Source organism: Felis catus, chromosome A1 (genome assembly GCF_018350175.1).
Source record: "Felis catus isolate Fca126 chromosome A1, F.catus_Fca126_mat1.0, whole genome shotgun sequence".
In the NCBI taxonomy this organism is placed as follows: Eukaryota; Metazoa; Chordata; class Mammalia; order Carnivora; family Felidae; genus Felis; species Felis catus.
The window spans coordinates 95,374,792-95,393,489 of NC_058368.1; the positions used below are offsets into that span (position 1 = coordinate 95,374,792).

At 45.5% G+C, this 18,698-nt stretch overlaps 1 long non-coding RNA gene across 1 annotated transcript; it reads left to right on the top strand.

Annotated features, from left to right (window-relative positions):
- Positions 1-1,253: 1,253 nt before the first annotated feature.
- Positions 1,254-18,458, top strand: LOC123385475. The gene is made up of 3 exons (XR_006598056.1): positions 1,254-1,958; positions 15,525-15,732; positions 18,054-18,458. It is a non-coding gene; the product is annotated as an uncharacterized LOC123385475 (long non-coding RNA).
- Positions 18,459-18,698: the final 240 nt, after the last annotated feature.

Below are 18,698 nucleotides of genomic sequence, written 5' to 3' on the forward strand. Positions count from 1 at the left end.
TTTTATTTTTAATGTTTTAATTTATTTTTGAGAGAGAAAAATGGAGCACAAGCGGGGAAGGGGCAGAGAGAGAGGGAGACACAGAATCTGAGGCAGGCTTCAGGCTCTGAGCCGTCAGCGCAGAGCCCTGTGTGGGGCTTGAACTCATGAACCGCGAGATCATGACCTGAGCCGAAGTCGGATGCTTAACCGACTGAGCCACCCAGGTGCCCGTCTTGCTTCTAAATAGAATTCTTAGACTCCAAGCCCTCCCATCTCATAAAAGCCCAGAAGGTACTGTGAACTATGGCCCTGTCCTGTCTTCCTCAGTTCTCTCCTTTCCTTTTCCACCTCACTCTGTTGTTTCCAACCTGCCCCGAGGGCTTTCCCTCTGTGTCCTAAACTATGCCACATATGCCTCAACCTCAGAGCCTTGTTGCTTGCCAGCCCATCTTCCTGGAATGTTTTTCATCTGTAAATATTCAGGGCCAATTTTCTCACTTGCTTCTCTGCTCAAATATGGCCTTGCTGACGAGGACTTCCTTGACCACTCTTTTAAAAATCAATCTCTCGGGGCGCCTGGGTGGCGCAGTCGGTTAAGCGTCCGACTTCAGCCAGGTCACGATCTCGCGGTCTGTGAGTTCGAGCCCCGCGTCGGGCTCTGGGCTGATGGCTCGGAGCCTGGAGCCTGTTTCCGATTCTGTGTCTCCCTCTCTCTCTGCCCCTCCCCCGTTCATGCTCTGTCTCTCTCTGTCCCAAAAATAAATAAACGTTGAAAAAAAAATTAAAAAAAAAATTAAAAAAAAATAAAAATCAATCTCTCAGGGCGCCTGGGTGACTCAGTCAGTTAAGTGTCTGCCTTTTGATTTTGGCTTAGATTGTGGTGGCACGATTCATGAGATCAAGGCCCGAGTTGGGCTCCACTCTGTGAGTGGAGCCTGCTTGGGATTCACTCTCCCTCTCTCTCTGTTCCTCCCCTGCATGTGCTCTCTCTCTTAAAATAAATAAATAAACATTAAAAAATCAACCGTGCCTGGGTGGCTGAGTTGGTTGAGTGTCTGACTCTCGGTTTCAGCTTAAGTCACGATCTCACCGCTTGTGAGTTTGAGCTCCATGGCGGGCTCTGTGCTGACAGCTCAGAGCCTGAAGCCTGCTTCAAATTCTGTGTCTCCTCTCATGCTCATGCTCTGTCTCTCTTTCTTTCAAAAATAAAATAAACATAGAAACAAATTTAAAAAATCAATCTCTCATCTCTCTTTTTTCCTTCTTACTGGGCTTTACTCTTAGCACTTAGTACTACTTGGCATAATGTGTGTGTGTGTATGTGTGTGTGTGTGTGTGTATTATCAGACTTTTCTTACTAGAATGTCTATTTGACAAAAGAAGTCTGTTTACTACTGTATTAGTGACACAGTAGCCTGTTGATAAATATTTGTCCAGTGACTGCCTGACCAGCTGAAGAATTTACATACTTCTTCTCAGAGGCGTTGGTAGTTGGCCACTGGTACTCCATATTCTGAAACTGTGAAACAGTCTTAGTCCGAGTTCCTTCCAACGCAGAATCTCAGACAAAGACCGTGTATAGGTAACCTACTTGGAATGAGATGTTGGGGGCAAGAGTGAGGGATGGGGGGGCTAAGTGGTGAAGGAGAGAAAGCCATTGTAAGGGTGATTTAACCACTGTTGCCAGCATCTCATGGTATGGTCCCACAGAACCTTCTGAGTAAGGTCCCTCTCCAACTGGTTCCGGGCGGTCTCCTGGGGTGTTAACTCTCCTGGACTTCTAGGTTGTTTACGTTCGAGTGCCAAGTGAGTGCCAAGCGGGAAACTAAGAGTTCTGCACGATGGCATCAGACACGGTCTGAGGTGGAAAGCCAGAAGCGCACGGCACGGGCCAAAGTGGGGTGCTGTCACGTTACGCACGCACAGACTTGGTTGAAGCCCGGAACTCATTGCTGCAGCGGTGGATGGAATAAGAGGTAAGGCCAGGAGGGTTTGAAGTGACCCCCAAGAAGCCTTCAATACCGGCCACTCTCTCGAATCCACCATGCTCCACAACACGTCCCTTAGATGTGGTGACCGGGCACAACGTTGACAGAGCCTTAAAACAGGGGAAATGACTATAGTCTCTGCTTCTTTGCTCTCATTCTACTCTTCACCAGCATTTTGCTGGGCTAAGTTGCTCATCTGCGGGATGGACCCAGAACTTCCTCCCTGTGGGTGTGAGGCCTTAGCGGCCTTGGCCTTGTCAGGCTTGGCCGGCTGTGATCACTCACATGCCCACGCACTGTGATTGCCAGATAAGGCTTCTAGAACACTACCTTTGTTGCCTTCCCTATCCCAGCTTAAAACCAGTTCCCCATATTTTAGGCTTTATTTCAGGAAATAAAGAAGGTGAAGGGGCAGCAGGTAAGTGGGTATGTTTTCCTCTTGTGAGGATGGGTAAAGCATGACAGGGACGATCTCGAGCTTCTGATTGTGTCGGGTCTAAGAACATCCCACGGGCCGAACCCGGTCACATGGCCAGGTTGCAAATCTGAGTCTGGGAAAGTAGAGTCTGCCCGCCACGAGGACCAGCGTGGATGTGATGTACAATACAACTTAAGAGGAGTGACGACTTGTGACCAACAGTTCGATCTCCCACAGGGAGCAAAACAGTAAAGGAGAGAAATTCACTGTGACAATCTGTTCCTCAGTTGGCCACTGCTGCGAGCGGTTGGTGTGAAATTCTACAGGGCCTCCTGAGAGCTGGACGGAAGGTGCCTGGGAACCATCTGTGGAGGGGTAAAAAAGGGAAAGGGTCTTTCTGAAGGTAGTTCTGGGTTGCACATGTGTGAGGGCTGGCCGAGCTCCTGGGGCTGCTTCATGCCATGGTGTCACAGGAAGCAGGAGGACGGCGGGACGGCCGTGTAAAAATATGCTGCCAGTTTCCGATTGCAAAGAAGAGTGCAAGACTGTGTGCAACTTGGCAAAGAAAGAAGATTTTATTTTATTTTATTTTATTTTATTTTATTTTATTTTATTTTATTTTATTTTTTTAACGTTTATTTATTTTTGAGACAGAGAGAGACAGAGCATGAACAGGGGAGGGGCAGAGAGAGAGGGAGACACAGAATCCGAAACAGGCTCCAGGCTCTGAGCTGTCAGCACAGAGCCCGACGTGGGGCTCGAACTCACGGACCATGAGATCATGACCTGAGCCGAAGTCGGACGCTTAACTGACCAAGCCACCCAGGCGCCCCAAGAAAGAAGATTTTAAACGCACAGCGGGTTCGGGTACAACCTCTGTCTTACCTCCCACGCCACTGTCTCTTTTCTTGCTGGAACTCATCTTGCCTGACCCCCAACACCACATACCAGTGAGTGCTTAATTCTGGGTCTCATTGCAGTAGAGTCTTGATCTTAATGATGCTTTTCTCGACTATATTAAACGTTGGTTGCTGGAGGCTTTGGGTGTTACCACATAGATACTCACATTGTAAGAAGGGACACGTTGCTATGTGTGTTTCTGATCCAGATGGAAGAGCGGGGATTCAATTTACAGTCCTGCCCAGAACAACTAAAAATACACGTGCAATCTATCAGACAACAGGGTAGCAAGCAATGAAAGACAGATGAAAGAAACCTTATAATGGCCCCAGCTCAGTGCCTGTATTGTTGACTGGACATAGTAGAGACCAGGGGAATAGAGGTAGAGCCTGGTAGTTTCCTTGATTTGAGGAGACCCAGCTGGAAGTCCAGGGAGGCCAAAGCAGGTAGAGTTTGCAAGGCAGAGTACCTCGGAGGGGAGCACTACACAGAAAGAGATCTTTTGGGGAACAGTGGAAAATCCAACTTGAGCCTTCAGTTGACTCTCAGTCAGTGCCTGCCTGGGAAAGAGACGTAGGAAAGGCGGAGGGGGGAAAATCTCTGGTGCTCACATGGGGCAGGGCTTCTAACTCCCGTTGCCGCTAGATGGAGCCGAAAATCTCATCATGCACGGGGCTTCAAGAGTGAGTACTTAGAAGGGTTTTGTCTCAGTAGGGGAACAAAAATGGTTTTTGACTAAACACGCATCTATCTGGTCCTGTCCAGCAAAGCTCAAAAAGCAAGACCTGAAAGGGTCAAACTGTTACCAAGTAGCTTAACTTGATCCCAGAACAAAGTTCAAGAATATTTATGGGAAAACAGCTGTTTTCCAATGCCTAAAACCATGAAATTCACAAGTCATAGCAGCCAATCAAAAGTCACCAGGTAAGCAAAGAGGCAAGAACATGCAACCCATCATAAGAAGAAAAGTCCGTCCAAACGGACTCAGACACGGAACAGATGATGGACACACTAGATTGACGTTCCCGTCCTATAGTCCCTGTGTTCAGAAGCTAAGTTCAGGCATAGAAGATACTTCACAAGACCAAAGTTGAATTTCCCAGTGAAAACTAGAAGGTGCATGATGAAAAATAGACCAGATCAAGATCAATGGAAGATAAATACCATGGAAGAGAAGATGAGTCCACTTGAACAGTCAGAGTGAGACGTGTCCCCATGAACAGTTTTCCCTGGAAGGTAGATTTCCATGAACTCCTTCTAGTGCATACATTGGTGACTAGTCCATCGTGGAGAAGCCACAACCATGCTGTCTCCGCCAAGGTCTGGATTTCAGCCCTAGGAGTTGTGGTTGCTATTCGTGTTTTATTTACACTTCTCCGTACTTATTAGCCAGGACCTCATTGCTTCCATCCTCTGTTTTAAGCGTTCATTTTTTACAAAAGTGTTTATCTTATTTATTTTGAAAGAGAGAGTGAGTATAAGTGGGGGAGGGGCAGAGAGAGAGAGGGAGAGAGAGAGAATCCCAAGCAGGCTCCGTGCTCAGCGTGGAGCCCCATGAGGGCCTCAATCTCATGACCATGAGATCATGACCTGAGCCAATATCAAGAGCCAGATGCTTAACTGACTGAGCCACCCAGACACCCCTAGTTAATCATTCTTAATATTAAACTTCCCTGTTCAATTACTAATGACTTCTCATTATACCTTGACTAATACACTTTCCAGTCGTTCGGCGAGATGAGCATTACCAAATAAAGGTGTCATAAGAAAATAAAACTACAAAACAATATCCCTCATGAGCACAGATGCAAAAATTCTAAATAAAATTTTAAGAAATTGAATTCAGTATGTAAAAAGAGGTACATTATGAGTAGTAGGAATGTAACATTTTGGTTCACCACTCAAAAATCAGTGAATGTAGGGGTGCCTGGGTGGCTCAGTCAGTTAAGTGTCCGACTTCAGCTTGGGTCATGATCTCGTGGTCCGTGAGTTTGAGACCCGCGTCGGGCTCTGTGCTGACAGCTCAGAGCCTGGAGCCTGCTTCGGATTCTGTGTCTCCCTCTCTCTCTGCCCCTCCCCTGCTCATGCTCTGTCTCTCTCTGTCTCTCAAAAATAAATAAACGTTAAAAAAAAACAACAAAAGAGCACAAGAAAACTCTTTAGAGTGTTGGATGTTCATTATCTTAATTGTAGCCAAGGTTTCACAGATGTACCCATATATTAAATCTTATCAACTTATACACTTACATATGTATAGGGTTTTTGTTTTTTGGTTTTGTAGTTCAATTATATCTTAAACCTACTTAAAAAATTTTTTTTTACATTTATTTATTTTTGAGAAACAGAGTGAGACAAAGCATGAGTGGGGGAGGGGCAGAGAGAGAAGGAGACAGAATCTGAAGCAGGCTCCAGGCTCTGAGCAAGATGTCAGCACAGAGTCTGATGCGGGGCTCGAACCCACAAACTGTGAGATCATGACCTGAGCCGAACTCGGACGCTGAACCGACTGAGCCACCCCGGTGCCCCATTAATAAACCTACTTTTAAAAAGTGCGTAAAGAAGTCTTTACAGGGGCATCTTGCGTGACTCAGTCAGTTGAGCATCTGACTCTTGGTTTCAGATCAGGTCATGATCTCATGCTTTGTGAGGTCGAGCCCAGTGTAGGGCTCTGCACTGACAGTGCAGAGCCTACTGAAGATTTTCTCTCTCTGCCCACCCCTCCCCCAAAGTAAATAAACATTAAAAAAAAGTCTTTACAAAGAAATGTCTAAGAGGCAGAGAAATTTCTGAAGATAGAAAGGAAATCTGGGCATAGGTGTGGAGATCTGTGGAGAACGGAGACAGAAGTTGCCCTGTCTTTGGGTTATCTCCTTTTATGTCTAACAGAAACGTGGCTAGTCCTTGCCTACTGTCATAGATCTCTTCTAGACTTCTCTTTTTATCTCCTCGCTTGTACTCATGAAAGAAAAAGTGTTTCTGGACAGACTTACGATTAGATGAAAGATATGGATAGGTGTCTTCCTGATGGAGACCGATGTATTACTTCTGTCCTTGTCCTTGAAAATCCACTGTGTACACGCTGCAGTCAATAGGAACACAAAATACTTTAGAGATTGACTCCAGGAGGAGAATGCATGAAATGGATCATAAATACAGGCCTCAGACTTATTTTCTTTTAATTCCTCCCTCCATCTTTCCATTCTTTGGTTCTTCTCTCCTCTTTCTTCATTTCTTCCATCTTGTTTCCTTTATTTCTTTTTTTCTTTTGGGTTGGCTTCATTAGTTTTTTCTACATGCACACTCAGAAATCATTGTCAGATTGAGGAATGAGGCAATGCAAAGTTGGATAGCTGGTTTTGTTGTTGTAGTTGTTGTTTATTTATCTATTTTGAGAGAGCCTGAGTGAGAGGGGGAGCAGAGAGAGAGAGAGAGAGAGAGAGAGAGAGAGAAAGAATCCCAAGCAGGCTCCACGCTGCAAAACATAGCAATGTGGGGCTCGATCCCACGAACCATGAGATGAATCATGACTTGAGCTGAGATCAAGAGTTGGACGCTTAACCTACGGAGCCACCCAGGTGCCCAGGTTTTTAAATTACTTCTTATAAAAATATGTTTTGTTCCTGGGTGGAATCTTCTCAGCCATAGCAAATTCGTTAATGCAGACGCTTTTAGGTTGATAAACTCAAGGTAAGTGCTCATTGTCGAAGGAAGATGGGATCTCTGCGTAAAAAGACAAAGAATAATTATAATGGATGTAAGTGTATGATTTCAAGTTCCAGATGTTTGCTTTTCACAGTGGGTTTAAAAGAAAAATGAACCCAACCAACACCTTCCATAAGTCTTAGCTTAAGCAGAGAAAGTGACTTTACTGAAAACTAATCAGAAAGAGCATACTGAATATAGCCCGAACCAGCTCTAGGAAATCTGAACTTGAAATTAACTTAAAATTCCATTACGGTATTAACACTGAGTATCTTTGTAGCACGGTATTGCCCAGAGCTTCCTAATCATCTGAGCTATGCCCCTTCCTCACTTTTCAAATCCCATGTGCTCACTGTCCAGTTCCAAGAATCTTTTTAGGAACTCATGTTCCATTTTACCGACGCTATTCGGATATGGCAGAGAGCGAGAAAAAAATCTTAGCCTCTTGAGTTATTTCTCAGGAGGAGCCTGGACCCTATTCCCATAGTTTCAGAGGCTGTATTTTTATGTCTGTGCCACAGCTGTGCTAAGGCTTACAATCAGAATTTAGCAACACGCTGACTCGCCAAAGGGATTTTACAGTAGACACCGACTTGTAAGCCCTGTGCCCTCTGGTAAAATTAAATACTACACGGATGCTTAGCATTCCCAGGCTCCTGCCGTAGGGCCTCGCACTTCAGTCTGTGTGAAGGGCAGAGAAGCCTGGAAAGTTTTGGAGGCCCTGAGCACTTCTGTGAAGATGAAAGGCACCATTGCTAACATTATTCATGAAAAAATATGAAAGGTCATCGATCTCTCTTAAGGCTCATTTGGCGCACTTTTAATGAGTGATGGATGACCTGCGAAGGGATCGTTGCGAAGGGGCTGTGCCCTGTGCAGGTTTGGATGAGTGCCATCGCTCCGAAACAGATCCACATATTTTCCCCATCTTTCCCCATCACGGCTTTTCCCACTGATGGTCTTCAGACCCTCTCCTTTCCTTTTTTTTTTTTCTTGGCATTTAGGAAATTTTATTTCTCTCCAGACTCCTTGTTCATATTCCCTTGTATGTGACCTCTCTTTGAATAACCTTTTAAGTGGTTTAGCTGCCCATCCTCCCCCACGTTTCATACCCACTTTCCTTCATTCCCGAAGCCTTCCCCTCTTTGAGGCCCGCACTCGGTTCTCCTGAAGGCCACTTCACTCAGCCACACCTCTTGGTGTGTTCTACGTGTCCAGATAATCTTGATCTACTTTCTTTGGCTTACTCTCTGCTTTCAGAGGAGCAGAGATGGGCAAGATCAGCGTCTTGCCCAGGACAGTCAAGAATACTGCAAGGTCAAGTCCTCATAGAGGGAGGAGAATCTTCTTCTTTTTTAAATGTATATTTACTTAATTTTGAGAGAGAGAGAGAGAGTACAAATGGGAGAGGGACTGAGAGAGAGGGAGAGAGTCCCAAGCGGGGTCTGCGCTGATAGTTCAGACTCATGGGCCATGAGATCATGACCTGAATGAAAAATCAAAAGTTGGGCAGTTAACTGACCCAGGCACCCAGGCACCCTGAGGGAGGAGAATCTAAAAGCAGAGAAGCTGTCTGCTGTCTGCTGGTGGTACTTTGGCCCAAAGCATCCACTGGGACAAAGAATGGAGAAAGGGCAAGACTGTGAGTGGCATCAAAGGGGATCAAACCATTGGGACTAAAAGAGAGGAATTGGGAATTGGATATGCATTCAGAATAGATGACATTTAAGAAAGAGCCTGGTTCATATCGAGCTGCCAGTGAGGTTAGACTTGAGAGCCAACGTAGTCTCATGGATAAAATGCAGGCATGGAGTCTGTAGTCATTACGGGTCCTCAAGAGGGTTACATAATTCAGGCAATCGGCTAATTGCTGAATTAGAATGACTCCCCTGTTCCTGGTGGGCAGGATCCATAAGGTCTTATGAGACGCCTATAAAGCAAATGGGGCCCAGCCTCCAAATCTCTGGTTTCCCTGCCGTGGCTCAAATTCTTACACGGGTGGTGGGGGTGCCAATACCGTGAGACCAAGGTAAACAGGGCTCAGCTGTTGGCACCTGGCAGCCTTTACCTCCTAGGAATTAAATCCGGAGGCTGTGAAACCAACCAAAGGAAGCCAAACTCACCAGGAGAAAGGAATCATGAAAATAGTGAGATTAGAAATTTCCAGAAGTCATTTGGAATTCCCCCTTTTTTTTCCTTTTTGACTATGTATATTCTTTTGGTCTTTTTTTAACGTTCATTTATTTTTGAGACAGAGAGAGAGCATGAACGGGGGAGGGTCAGAGAGAGGGAGACACAGAATCTGAAGCAGGCTCCAGGCTCTGAGCTGTCAGCACAGAGCCCGACGCGGGGCTCGAACTCACGGACCGCGCGAGATCATGACCTGAGCCGAAGTCGGCCGCTTAACCGACTGAGCCACCCAGGTGCCCCTCTTTTGGTCTTTTTTTAAAAAACAATTGTTTATTCATTTTTGAGAGAGAGAGAGAGAGTGCATGAGCTGGGGAAGGGGCAGAGAGAGAGAGGGAAACACAGAATCCAAAGCAGGCTTCATGCTCTGAGCTGTCAGCACAGAGCCCGCGTTGGGGCTTGAACCCACAAACCCTGACCTGAGCCGCAGTCGGATGCTTAACCGACTCAACCGCCCAGGCACCCCTTCTTTTTCTCTTTTCAGTGGAAAAAAGCCCACTGATTGCCCTCATCGCTCTCCTGGCTAATTGCATTGACTGTGACTATGTGCACACACATGTATACATTCTTGTGAGTACTGTCATTTTTGTGTGGGCAGGCATTCTTTTGCGGGCATCACATGTGCGGGGCTGTTCATGTCGCAGTGACGGAACAGCTGCTTTTCAAAGCTTCCTGTTTCTTTCAGTCACACTGGTGACAACTTTCTGTGATCCTCCTTAGAGAAGTATTTGACCCTGCCTCCCTCTCCTTCCAGGGTCCCTAAACCGCGATGTTTTTTCTGGTTGCGGGCCACGTTCGTTTTCTGGAAGCTCAGGAGGGGTCTAGACCTTCCTCTTGCAAAAGTCAGAAATGAATACATGGCACAGCAGGGCACCATGGGCACGAGGTTGCCCCAACCCAAAGAAAAGTGCAACACGGGAGAAGTGTGTTTTGGGGTGTGGTCTGGCTACATCCATTCTCTTCACTGTCTTCATGTTCCTCATCAGTGTCCTGTCCTTCCTCTTCCTCTCTTGTTTGTGCTCCCACACATACATGCCCCTCTTCCCAGTTGAGTATTCGGGAGGCTTTCTTTCTTTCTTTCTTTCTTTCTTTCTTTCTTTTCTCTTTCTGTCTTTCTTTCTTTCTTTCTTCCTTCTTTCTTTCTTTCCTTCTTTTTTTTTTTTTTTTTAAGGAGGCTCGATGCCCAGCAGGACTTGAACTCACGACCTGAGATCAAGAACTGAGCTGAGGGGCACCTGGGTGGCTCAGTCGGTCAAGCGTCTGACTCTTGATTTTGGCGCAAGTCGTGATCTCACAGATTGTGAGTTCGAGCTCCGGGTCGTGCTCTGTGCTGACAGCACAGAGCCTGCTAGGGATTCCCTTTCTCCCTCTCTCTCTGCCCCTCTCCTGCACACTCTCCTTCAAAATAAATAAATAAACATGAAAAAAATTTTTAAAAAAAGCAACGAGCTAAGGTCAATAGATGCTTAACCGATTGAGCCACTCAGGTGCCCCTGGAGCCTTCATTTCTGCTAGCTAGTCCTAGGTCGCGCTGTAAGGTAGGAACTTCCTGTGTAACTTGTGGATAGATCCAAACAGATGGGTTAGGGACAGACAGATGACACTTTACCCTTTCCAGGTACTATATTTACATAACTGGAGATACAATGTCATAACCAAAGGCTGGTGCAAGTATGGATTGATAAAAAAAACTCTGGGGCACCTGGGTGGCCGTCCGTTAAGCATCCCACCCTATCTCGGCTCAGGTCACCATCTCACGGTTTGTGAGTTCGAGCCTAGCGTCGGGCTCTGTGCTGATGGTGCAGAGGTGGCTTGGGATTCTGTCTCTCCTTCTCTCTGCCTCTCCCCCACTTGTGCTCCCTCTCTCTCTCTCTCTCTGAAAATAAATAAATATACCTAAGAAAAAATTAAGAGGAAATCTGCTGCCATAGCGTACTGGGATCGGAGACAGCAGACATCTGAGACAGCCTTTCCGGGGCTGGTGATACACCCCTACAAAACCTCGCTGGTCCATGACTGAAGTGAGCTGAGCCGACCTGCCTGCTCCAGGATGAGAGCACACTGCTCTGAACTCTATGGGACCTACTGCCCTCGCCCGTGAATCCGCACGGATGCTCAGAAACCTGCCGCGGTAGCTCCTTGCCGTATAAATCGATAAAGGAAGATCACGGAAGTGTATCGTGTCCACCGAGGAGTTCAGCTTCCTTTCTGGGAGAGCCGTTCTAGGTTGTGATCATAATGGGATATTAACTTGCTTTATGGTGTATGCCGGGATATTTTTCATTCTCCTTGCCAGAGGAGGCAGCTGTCTTTACCAATAAATCTTGCAAAGTTTGCCACTTTTGAGGAGTCATCTGGTTCAAAGCAGAAGAGTTCTTATAACCTCGGGAAAAAAAAACATTCAAAATCTCTGCTCTCTCTTCAATATCCTCAGAGCCAGACATGCTAAAACCGTATTTAGTATTCCACGCCTCACGTTCTGGCAGGAAAAATGTCCCTCCTAAGAGCTAACTTGAATCTTTTTTGCCACGATTTAAGCTGTTTTCTGAGAGGCTAAAGCGCGAGTCTGAGAAATTGAAATCATTTCTACAGACCAAGGGAGGCCAATATGTCTACAGAGACTGGTTAGCAGGATACAAAGTGTCCTTAGAACCCTTCTGGCCGCGACATCTTTCCATCTGGACCACTTCCCCCTTGTGATCCTTTGGGATTCTGGATCTTTCCATCAATGACTTCTGAAGGGACAGAGAGTAAAGACAGTATTCCCTCTGACTTTTCTGGCCACTGTAGATTTGAGTATATATTAAAAATTTTTTTTTAATGTTTATTTTTGATTGAGAGAGAGACAAAGCATGAGTGGGGGAGGAGCAGAGAGAGAGGGAGACACAATCCGAAGCAGGCTCCAGGCTCTGAGCAGTCAGCACAGAGCCAGACGCGGGGCTTGAACCCACAGTGAGATCATGACCGGAGCCGCAGTTGGACGCTTAACCGACTGAACCACCCAGGCGCCCCTTTGAGGTTGTATTTTAGAAGAAAAGAAGGCAATGAAGATACTCCTGAGAGGACCCTAGCGTGACAGGGCCAGACTGGGAGCCTTCCTCCCCTGCAGAAGGAGAGAGCCTCACTCAGTGACCACAAGGTCTGCTCAGCTTGGCCACTGTCCAAGGGTCCCCAGCCTCCCCGTTAACCTCTGCGTGGCTTTTTTGCACCTGCTTTCTCTCCACTGGATTCTTCAGTGGGCACTGGGCTCAGCGGCTCAGATTTTAGGCCTGCGCGGAGGAGGCAGTCCGCCACTGAGCGCCCGGGGCAGCCAGAGCTCATTAGCTTTTAAGAGCAGACCTCCACCAGACAGGCAGGAGTCTAAAGCGTAAATAGAGGTGCTGGCCCTGGAATTTTTTTTTTTTTAAAGGCCCCGGAGGGGTCTGTTCACCGGTGTTTGAATTGCTATAGAAAAGCTCTGTGAAACTCCAAATTAAACCAAGCTGACCCCTTTCACAGCCCAAGTTATTTACAGTTCACGGGTCTTTGGAGGGTTCTAGTTTGAATGCAGTTGAAAACAGGTCCCGGGGTTGGCAAAGGTGGCCTACTGTGGGGCTATTTGCATCACACTACCTTGCTTTCCTTTGGTGTGGGAGAATGCTGGGAGACGGAAGCCAAAGATGTGGTCTCCTTGTAAACAGGCCTTTGCTTTTTGCTGTGTTTTTGTTTTTGTTGTTGTTTTTCAGCAAAGCAAAGGCGCCGGTAGGAACACCTAAGAAAGAGCCAACTCCTAGAAAGCAAACAGCCGAGTTCTCCCTCTAATTAAATGCATTCCTCGGAATAACAACTAAGGGGTAGGAAGGAAACCCGGGAGCCCCCCCATCCCCCGCCGCAACTGGTTCCCCCTGCAGCCTTAACAATCGGACCAGTCAAGAAGACTGGCGCTGATTATAGCGCCCAGTTTCCCATTTTGCTCCGTGCTGGGAGAGTAATTAAGTTGAATAGCTTTCAGAGCCTGAGATCTGGTCTGTGTCAGACTCCAATCCACTGCTGGTTCAGGTCGGTGCATCCGTGCCGTGAACTCCCGCTCCCGCTCATACTGGGTTTGTACCAAGGGAAAGAGCTGCATGGGGGAGATCCCGAACTACTCCCCCAACGCCCCCCTCCCTCCATCCTCATTTCCTGTGAGAATGCGAGTCTTCACCCCCACCCCCACCCCATTGGTAAGGTCAGGGGCTGCTGATACTTAAAACCAACTTTTGGTGACTTATCACGGAAAGGAGGGGGGCTGGCCAAGAGATAAACCTGAATTGAATCACAATCACTGGAAAGCAGATTTCATGATAATACTGAGGAAGTTGCCCTGTAGGGTCAGGGAAGTTTGGAGTAGAGGGCCAGATAACTTCCTATCTGCAAATAAAATAAGGCGCTCACATCCTTCACTGGTTTTCTCCTTTATACACAATGCCCTTCGAAGCCCATCCCTGCCTCCCTTGTAGGTAGGAAAGTAAAGCAGGTGTTGTAGGGGCTGAGGGCAGGCCGCCCCAAGATAGATAGCATGAAGATTATTTTGAGCTAAAGCAATCGAGACCCTGTAGGCTCAAGGGAAACCTCAACCCCTCCCTTAACTACAGAGAAGCATCTAGATTGGGGCTCTTTCCCAGCATAAAGGTCATGATTGGAGATAAATTTTATCTGAGTGTCCCAGCTATCAGGCAGGACAAACATCTAATTACCCTGACATCCACTCTTCTTACTCTCCTATGAAGTGCATTCGCTCCCTGTGAAGTCTCGGACCCCCACCCCATTCTCCTTAGTTCAGGGTGACGTGTACCTCATTTTGCCTGGCGGTCTTTGGCGTTTCCGTGTTGGTGTGGATTCCCTGTTACTCATGCAGTTAAGTTTGATTTTCTCCTGTTAATCTGTCTCAAGTCAATTCCATTCTTAGTCCACTTTGAAGGACCACCAGAAGGGGACAGGAATTCCTGCCCCTTGATAGTATGGCGGTGGGTAGCGATGGGAGGTGGGTGTGTGCGCAGGGCGTGACGGAAGTGGCTAGGAGCCCAAGAAAGTGGCAGAAGAGAGAGGAAACCATAAACTGAGTCTTGAAGTTGTTTACACCTTCCTCGGAAAATATGACGGACACCTGTGAGAAAGACATGAGAACACATTCATTCCGAAGAATGTGTCACCAGTACTTGGTACGTGGTAAGCACTGAGACAATATTGGTGAAGTGAGAGAATGATAGAGGGTAGATACAAGATGGATGGGTGGCTTGAAAGCCAAGTCCTTCAGGAGAAGAGATCGTCATCCCTGAGGGATTCGGCTGGAGGTGGAGTTAATCGTCCATCTTCCACTGGGAAGCAAACCATGGGCCAGTTTTCTTAGCGCTACAGCCAAATTTGAACAACTTAAGGGTTATGTCAATCGATTAGGTAGTGGATGGTGACTAAGCCCCTTTATTCCAACGCATTAAAATCAGCATAGGGAATATAGGCAGTGGTATCGTAATAGCATTGTGATGGTGACAGATGGTGACTACGCTTGAGGTGAGCGAAGCATAGTGTGTAGAGTTGTGACATCACTATGTTGTACACCTGAAACTAATGAAATACTCGTGGATGTTGGGTTAACTAATGTAACTAACGTAGTTAGTTATACTATATCCAGTATACTGATGCTATATAATATATACAGTATCCTAATGCTAGTATACTATATACAATATACACTATATATATGTATACAGTATACTAGTATGTTGTAACTACACTTCAATACAAAAAAATACTCTTTTAAGCTCCAAGCAAAGATAAGTTGGTGCATATGATAATTATAAATGAATGAATTATAAAATGTGGAAATTAAAAAAAATATTAGTGTTTATTATTTTTAAGAGAGAGAGAGAAAACAAGTGGGCAGGGGCTAAGAAAAAGGGAGACACAGAATCCGAAGCAGGTTCCAGGCTCTGAGCTGTTAGCACAGAGCCCGACACAGGGCTTGAACTCAGAGACCTCGAGATAATGACCTAAGCCAAAGTCGGACACTTAACCGACTGAGCCACCCAGGTGCCCCAGATGTGGAAATTTTAGAGTATCACTTTTACGTTGTCTCAGGACAGACCCAAGGAGAACATGGTGGCTTGGCAGCCAAGAAAGTAATGACCAAGAGGATGGGAATGGAACGCTAAGGGTGGGAGAACAAAATCATTCTATCTCGTGTGTTTAACATCGAGACTAGAGATATCCAAGTGGGAATCAACAGTTTTCCTGGACCTGTAGTCAATCTTCGAAGATCCAGGTCACATGTTGTTCTCTCTGGGAAACCTTCCCAACATGTAATTATTCCTTTCTCTGTAATTCCCCAGAGCTTCAGACTGCATTGCAATGATTTGCCTCCTTTTGCAAGAGCAAGAAACCAGCCCATGTTAGCAGTCAACAAGTGTTTGTTCCTTACTGGACGGGAACTATGCTGGCGTCCTTCAAACGAACTGTCTTATGTGATCTTTGCAACAACCCTTTTATTCTCATTGCGTGTTTGAGAACCTCAGGCTAAGAGAGCATGCGATACACGTGGTAAGTGGCAAAGGCAGGCTTAAAAACCAGAATTTTCCCAACAACGGGTTTATTGCTGTTTACTCCATGGCAACCCTATTCTCTAGCCCAGTTCTTTTTCTTCTTTTTTTTTTCAAAAATTTTTAATGTTTATTTTTTGAGAGAGAGAGAGAGAGAGAGAGACGGTGCAAGTGGTGAAGGGATAGAGGGAGAATGAGACACAGAATCTGAAACAGGCTCCAGGCTCTGAGCTGTCAGCACAGAGCCTGAAATGGGGCTCGAACTCACAAACCATGAGATCATGACCTGAGCTGAAGTTGGACGCTTAACTGACTGAGCTACCCCAGTGCCCCTCTAGTGCAGTTCCTTATAACCGGATCCTTTATAAAAGGATCTTTATAAAAGGATCATCATGTAGCCATAGATGAAATTTAAAAATTTTTCTTAGCTGCATTAAAAAATGAAAAAAAAAACAAATGAGATTAAATGCTTATGATAATATTTTTATTTCATTTTATTCTTAATTTTTTTTTAAATTTTAGAGAGAACGTGTGAGTCGGGGAAAGGGACGGGGTGGGGGGGCAGTAGTAGAGAGAGAGAAAGACAATTCCAAGCAGGCTCCATGCTGAATGCAGAGCCTGACATGGAGCCTGATGTGGGGCTTGATCTATGACCCTGGGATCATGACCTTAGCTGAAATCAAGAGTCAGACACTCAATCGACTGAGCCATACATTTTTATTTTAGAATAGCTTTAGATTTACAGAAAAGTTGTGGCTGTAGTAGACAGATTCCTGTGTGCCCTATGCCTAATTTTCCTAGTATGGTGTGTCTGTCATAATGAATAAGCCCATAATGATTCGTTATTTTTAACATCCATGCTTTACACAGATTTCCTTTCTTTTTACCTAATGCCTTTCTTTCTGCTCCAGGACCCCACCTAGGACATCCACCCTGTCTTTTTAGCTTCTTTTCACTGTGATGGTTTCTGAGACTTTTTGCTTTGATGATTTTGACATTTGGAGGGTATTGGTCAGTATTTTGGAGGAGGTCCCTGAACTGGACTGAACATGTCTCATGTTTTTCTCATGATTATACAGGGGTTGTGATGTTGTGATTTGTAGTAAGAAATGCATGTTTGGCCTTCATCCCCAGCTTTGGTGCAGAGCCCCTAAAACTCTTAGAATTTCCTAAGTGAAGACAGCCAGAAAGGTGTCTTGATATTCTTTAAAAGCAAAAACCAAAAACCAAAAACCAAAAACCTTTCAACCACACCTGAGTTTATGTTAGTGAGGTGACTTTTGGTAAGTACCTAAGGATGGGGGCCGGTTGCCAGGGGAACCAGTCATGTGATTGAAGGTTTGGACCTTTCAGTACCCCACCCCTCCCCACCTCTGAGGGAGGAGGGAGGGGCTGGAGGTTGAACCAGCTGCTAATGTCCAATGACTTCATCATGCCTATATAACGAGTCTCCATAAAAACCCAAAAGGATGCGATTCAGAGAGCTTTCACGATGGTGAACCAGATCAGCTCTGTGTGCAGACCCCCAGACTCCCTAGGGGGACAGATACATCTAGCTCTTCATTCCCATCCATTAATATACTTTGTAATAAGCTGGTAATCTAGTACGTACACTATTTCTCTGAGTTCTATGAACCATTCTACCGAATCAGTAGAACCTGAGAAGGGGGTCTATAGTTGTTGGTCCAAAGCACTGGTGACAGCGAGGATGTGAGATTGGTGTCTGACGTGGGGCAGGGGAGCGGTCAGTCCTGTAGGACCTCACTCTGTGGGATCTGATGCTATCTCCAGGTAAATTGTATGAGAATTGAATTAATTGTTCGGTGTTAATGTTGACAAACACACATACCGTAGAGGTTCGGGATGTCTGGGAGGAAGACCACTGAAGTATGTTGCCAATGTCATCACTTCATATCAAGGGTACATGCTCTCAACAGGACTCACCGCAGAGGTTAACCTTGATCACCTGAGGTGGTATTTTTCGCGTATCTCCACTGCCAAGTTACTCCCTCAGCCCTTTCTGTATTGTACCTCTTGGAAGGAAGACTTAAGGGGTAGGATAGTTATGTTCGACTTCCTTAACAGGAGAGCATCTCCATAAATCATTTGGAATTCTGTGTGGGAGATTTACCTATTCTCCTTCATTTATGTATTTACTGAAGATAAATAAAACCATCATTTATTTAGATCACTATAGACTCATGCCTGATAAAAATAACGTGGATATATATTTTGTTTAACCCTATAGATCAAGGCTCTTACCATTTCAAATAGGTTCCATTTAAAACATTGTTTATGAGATGTTTTAAATTTTGTTTTCAGAGAATGTCTTCAAAACCTGACACGTAATCTACACATAGCACATCTTAATTGGGATCTTAAACTTGCATCAGGAGTGCTTGGTGTGTATTTAGATTTTGCAGGATCTGCCATTGAAAAAAGTAAGTTCACACGTGCGGGTAAGTTTAATCCGTACTTAAAAGTGTTTCCAGTAATAGAAGCGGTTCCTAAAAAGTCATTTTCCTTTAATATTTGCATCCATTTGACAAATTGGCTTATTGTTTTTAGAACTGATCTGACATAGTTTTAAAACTGAGTTGAGTGAATTCACCAACTCTTGTGTCAACTCAGTATTACTGCCATCAAATTCGAAGTGGTATTGTGTAAAATGAAAAGCCCCTTTAAATTTATTAAAATTAACATAGCATTATTCATGTTTTTCTTTTAGTGTTGGCAGCAATTTATATAAAAGCGTTTGTTACAATTAAAATCTTTGACATATTGGGGCGCCTGGGTGCCTCCATGGGTTGAACGCCCGAGGTCAGCTCAGGTCACGACCTCACGGTTTGCGAGTTTGAGCCCTATGTCGTGCTCACTGCTGTCAGCACAGAGCCTGCTTCATATCCTCTGTCGCCCCTTCTCTCTGCCCCTCCCCCGCTCATTCATTTTCTCTCTCTCAAAAAGAAA